Below are 5,435 nucleotides of genomic sequence, written 5' to 3'. Positions count from 1 at the left end.
GATAGTGTCCTAGGCCCAACCATCTACAGCTGCTTCATCAATGATCTTTCTTCCATCACAAGGTCATAAATGGGGTTGTTCGCTGATGACTGCACAATGTTCAGTATCATTTACGATCTCAGAGAGTGAAGCAGTCCATGTTCAAATGCAACGAGATCTGGACAATATCCAGGCTTAGGCTGACAAGCAGCAAGTTACATTCACGCCATACAAGGGACGAGATTTTCTATGCCCCCCTGCGGAGTGTTTTGTGGTAGCGGAGGAGCCTGCCATTGGTCGGGGGCGGGATCGTCTGGTCCCACTGTTGTCAATGGAATTTCCCATTGTATGGCCACCCCCCGCCACCCACCCCTCAGACCAGAAGATCCCACCGGTGGGAACAGCAGGAAAATTCCACAGAAGTGCCAGGCAATGACCATCTCCAACAGCAGAGAATCTCATCATTGCCCCTTGACATTCAGTGGCATTACCATCACTGAATGCCCCATGATCAGCATCCTGCGGGTTACCATTGATCAGAAACTGAACTGGACTAGCCACATAAACACAGCGGCTATAAGAGCAGGTCAGAGGCTAGGAATCCTGCGATGAGTAACTCACCTCCTGACTCCCCAAAGCCTGTTCACCATCTACAAGGCACAAGTCAGGGATGTGATGGAATATTCTCCACTTGCCTGGAGGAGTGCTGCTTCAACAAGAAGCTTGACACCATCCAGGACAAAGCAAGCCGTTTGATTGGCACCGCATCTACAAACATTCACTCCCTCCACTACCGATGCACAGCAGCAGCAGTGTGTATTATCTACAAAATGCACTAAGGCTCCTTAGACAGCACCTTACCAACCCACGACAAATACCACCGAGAAGGACAAGTGCAGCCGACACATGGGGACACCACCACCTACAAGTTTCCCTTTAAACCACACACACTATCCTGATTCGGAAATATATCACTGTCACTGGGTCAAAATCCTGAAACTCATTCCCTAACACCACAGTGGGTGTACCTACACCACATGGACTGCAGCGGTTCAAGAAGGCAGCTCACCACCACCTTCTCACGGACAATTAAGGGTGTGCAATAAATGCTGGCCTAGCTGGGGATGGCCACATCCCATCAATGAATTTTAAAATTCCACTTATTCCTTTCCCTCATGAATATTTATCTAGCTTCCTCTTAAATGCATCGATACTTGTTGCCCCCAACTACTAGCAAGTTTATATTCTAACAACTCTCAGGGTAAAGGAATTTCTCCAGAACTCTTTACTGGATGTATTTCTGCTGATCTTCTATTCACTATCCCTAGGGTTTGGAATTCCCTCAAGTGGAAACATTTTCTCTGTTACGGCCGTATTAAAACCTCACTCAGGTTCTTTCCTCGGTGATCTTTATTCTCGAGCAAAGAGCTCCAGTCCATTCGGTCTTTCATGATAATTAGAACCTTTCAGTTCTGCCATCATCCTTGTCAATCTTTTTTGCCCCTTCTTCACGACCTCTATATCCTTTCATAATATGGAGACCAGAGTAAAGTTAAAACAAGCAGGATAGCAACCTCCCATTAATAAAAAGAATTGAACATTTCAACCATTCACTAACAATTACCATCAACAGTCATTTCCGGTCGATTGGTGCTTTACAAATTGCTGAAAGGATTTATTCTATTAAGAATAAAGCTCCTTCAATCATTAAAAGATAGTAAACTTCACAAGAACACAAGTTTCCAATCATGTGACGGAATTGTGGTCTTAATGGATTGCCTCCATTCTGGGGATTGACTATCTAATATCCTTTTTGTTTTACTGTCACTCTTTGTACTCCCCTATGGCTGGTGATGGTTACTGTAAACCTAAACTGAAAACAGCTAAGCTACAGGACACAGCCCACATCATACATCAAAGTGATACACTTTGGAGTCAATTCAGAAATATCAGCTTGTCACTGAAACTTGTTCTTCCTGTTCAGAAAGCCAGCTACACAGGACAGCACGGTGGCACAGTGGTTAGCACTGCTGCCTTACAGTGCCAGGGACCCGGATTCAATTCCCAGCTTGGGTCACTGGAGTTTCCACATTCTCCCCGTGTCTGCGTAGGTTTCCTCTGGGTGCTCTGGTTTCCTCCCACAGTCCGAAAGACGTTCTGGTTAGATGCACTAGCCATTCTAAATTCTCCCTCAGTGTACCTGAGCAGGCGCCGGAGTGTGGCGACTCAGGGATTTTCACAGTAACATCATTGTAGTGTTAATGTAAGCCTACTTGTGACAATAAATTAATACATACATGCATTAGGTGGGTGTCTCTGTTAGAAACAGGGTGTTGGGTCTGTCCGGGTGGGGAGGGTTTGGGCCTGTCTGGGTGGGGAGGGTGTTGGGTCTGTCTAGATGGGGAGGGTTTGGGTCTGTCTGGGTGGGGAGGGTTTGGGTCTGTCCGGTTGGGGAGGGTTTGGGTCTGTCTGGATGGAGAGGGTGTTGGGTCTGTCTGGGTGGGGTGTGTGTTGGGTCTGTCTGGGTGGGGAGGGTGTTGGGTCTGTCCAGGTGGGGGGGTGTTGGGTCTGTCCAGGTGGGGTGGGTGTTGGGTCTGTCTGGGTGGGGAGGGTGTTGGGTCTGTCTGGGTGGGGAGCGTGTTGGGTCTGTCTGGGTGGGGAGGGTGTTGGGTCTGTCTGGGTGGAGAGGGTGTTGGGTCTGTCTGGGTGGAGAGGGTGTTGGGTCTGTCTGGGTGGGGAGCGTGTTGGGTCTGTCCAGGTGGGGTGGGTGTTGGGTCTGTCCGGGTGGGGAGGGTGTTGGGTCTGTCTGGGTGGGGAAATTGTTGGGTCTGGCCAGGTGGGGAGGGTGTTGGGTCTGTCCGGTGGGGAGGGTGTTGGGTCTGTCTGGGTGGGGGGGGTTTGGGTTTGTCTGGGTGGGGAGGGTGGTGCGTTTGTCCGGGTGGGGAGGATGTTGGGTCTGCCTGGGTGGGGTGGGGTGGGTGTTGGGTCTGTCCGGGTGGGGAGGGTGTTGGGTCTGTCTGGGTGGGGAGGGTGTTGGGTCTGTCTGGATGGGGAGGTTGTTGTGTCTGTCTGGATGGGGAGGGTTTGGGTCTGTCCGGATGGGGAGGGTGTTGGGTCTGTCTGGGTGGGGAGGGTGTTGGGTCTGTCTGGATGGGGAGGTTGTTGTGTCTGTCTGGATGGGGAGGGTTTGGGTCTGTCCGGATGGGGAGGGTGTTGTGTCTGTCTGGGTGGGGAGAGTTTTGTGTCTGTCTGAGTGGGGAGGGTGTTGTGTCTGTCTGGGTGGGGAGGGTTTGGGTCAGTCCGGATGGGGAGGGTGTTGGGTCTGTCCGGGTGGGGGGGCGGCTGTTGGGTCTGTCTGGGTGGGGAGGGTTTGGGTCTGTCTGGGTGGAGGGTTTGGGTCTGTCTGGGTGCAGGGTTTGGGTCTGTCCAGTGGGGTGAGTTTGGGTCTTGTTTGGGGCTTCGCTCTGTTTGGCGGAGCTGGTCTATTTTAGGGGTTGTGAGTGATTTAATCTACTATGGTGGTTGTATCTTTGGGGCAGTTGGCTCTGTTCAGGGGTACAAGGACTCTTTGGGGTGTTTGTCTGGGAGTCAACTGTTGGTTGAGAGACTGTAGGGTTAGCAGAGTGTGCCTGGGATGCTTTGCAGTTGATGGAATTGGGGGCATGCGAGGAGGGATCACGCATATGGAGAGAAGCATTCAGATTAGCTTGAGAGACTGGTGGAGAGGGATGGGGATTTTGATTTGATTTGATTTATTATTGTCACATGTATTAACATACAGTGAAAAGTATTGTTTCTTGCGCGCTATACAGACAAAACATACCGTTCATAGAGAAGGAAACGAGAGAGTGCAGAATGTAGTGTTACAGTCATAGCTAGGGTGTAGAGAAAGATCAACTTAATGCAAGCTAAGTCCATTCAAAAACCTGACAGCAGCAGGGAAGAAGCTGTTCTTGAGTCGGTTGGTACATGACCTCAGACTTTTGTATCTTTTTCCAGATGGAAGAAGGTGGAAGAGAGAATGTCCGGGGTGTATGGGGTCCTTAATTATGCTGGCTGCTTTGCTGAGGCAGCGGGAAGTGTAGACAGAGTCAATGGATGGGAGGCTGGTTTGCGTGATGGATTGGGCTACATTCACGACCTTTTGTAGTTTCTTGCGGTCTTGGGCAGAGCAGGAGCCATACCAAGCTGTGATACAACCAGAAAGAATGCTTTCTATGGTGCATCTGTAAAAGTTGGTGAGAGGCATTGCTGACACGCCAAATTTCCTTCGTCTTCTGAGAAAGTAGAAGCACTGATGGGCTTTCTTAACTCTAGTGTTGGAATGGGAGGACCAGGATAGGTTGTTGGTGATCTGGACACTTAACTCGACCCTTTCTACTTCGTCCCCGTTGATGTAGATAGGGGCATGGGGAGAAGAACTCCTGCCCCTCTAGCCCCACAAACAGTGTTGGAAAAGCACTTCCCTGCCGTATCAAGCCCTTTTCTCTTCCCTTCTTGAGCTTGCAGCCAGAGATTTCAAACACTGCCAAAATTTGAAGCTTGCAACTTCATTAAAATATTAAAATTAGAAACTTGCCACTGGAGAGCAAGAAAATTATTCACTCCACAACATGCCTACATTAAATTCACAAGTCAGGTTGTCATTTTTAAAACATGTTTGCACCCAAAACACACCTTTCCTGGAGATTCCAATGTGAGGAGTTTCCCCGTGAGAGGGATTTCCCTGTGAGAGGGATTTCCCCCGTAAGAGGGATTTCCCCCGTAAGAGGGATTTCCCCATGTGAGGGATTTCCCCGTGTGAGGGATTTCCCCCGTAAGAGGGATTTCCCCCGTAAGAGGGATTTCCCCCGGTGTGCTTTATGCTGGTTCTTTACTGAAGCAGGTTAAACATACTGTTTAAACATAGACTGTAGGAGGCCTACAAAACTATGAGAGACATACACAGGGTGGTTAATAAGAAACTTTTTCCAAGTGTGGAAGTGTCAATTACAAGGTGATACAGACTCAAGGTGAGAAGGGAAAGTTTAAGGGAGATGCGTGGGGGAGGTTTTTCATGCAGAAAGTCGTGGGTGCCTGGATCGCGCTGCCAGAGGAGGTAGTGGAAACAGGCACATTAGCAAACTTTAAGATGCATCTGGATGGGTACATGAATAGAATGGGAATAGAGGGATATGGTTCGAGTGAGGGCAAAAGGTTTTGTTTTTAGTTTAGTTAGGGCATCATGATCGGCACGGATTTGGAGTGCCGAATGGCCTGTTCTTGTTCTTTGTACAGGAATGTGACTGACTCTAAACACAACAGCTTTCATACAGAGGAGATTTTATGCTATCTATCGGGACTGGATATGAAGGCAGAGTTTAATACTGAATAGGAATCTACTGTGTCTACTCCTATCTGGTGTTACTGACATTGCACCATCACATTCCCACAATGACAAAATAAAAGGACTGAAA

Source organism: Mustelus asterias, chromosome 3 (assembly GCF_964213995.1).
Source record: "Mustelus asterias chromosome 3, sMusAst1.hap1.1, whole genome shotgun sequence".
NCBI lineage: Eukaryota > Metazoa > Chordata > Chondrichthyes > Carcharhiniformes > Triakidae > Mustelus > Mustelus asterias.
Note: the sequence above shows the minus strand (reverse complement) of the source record.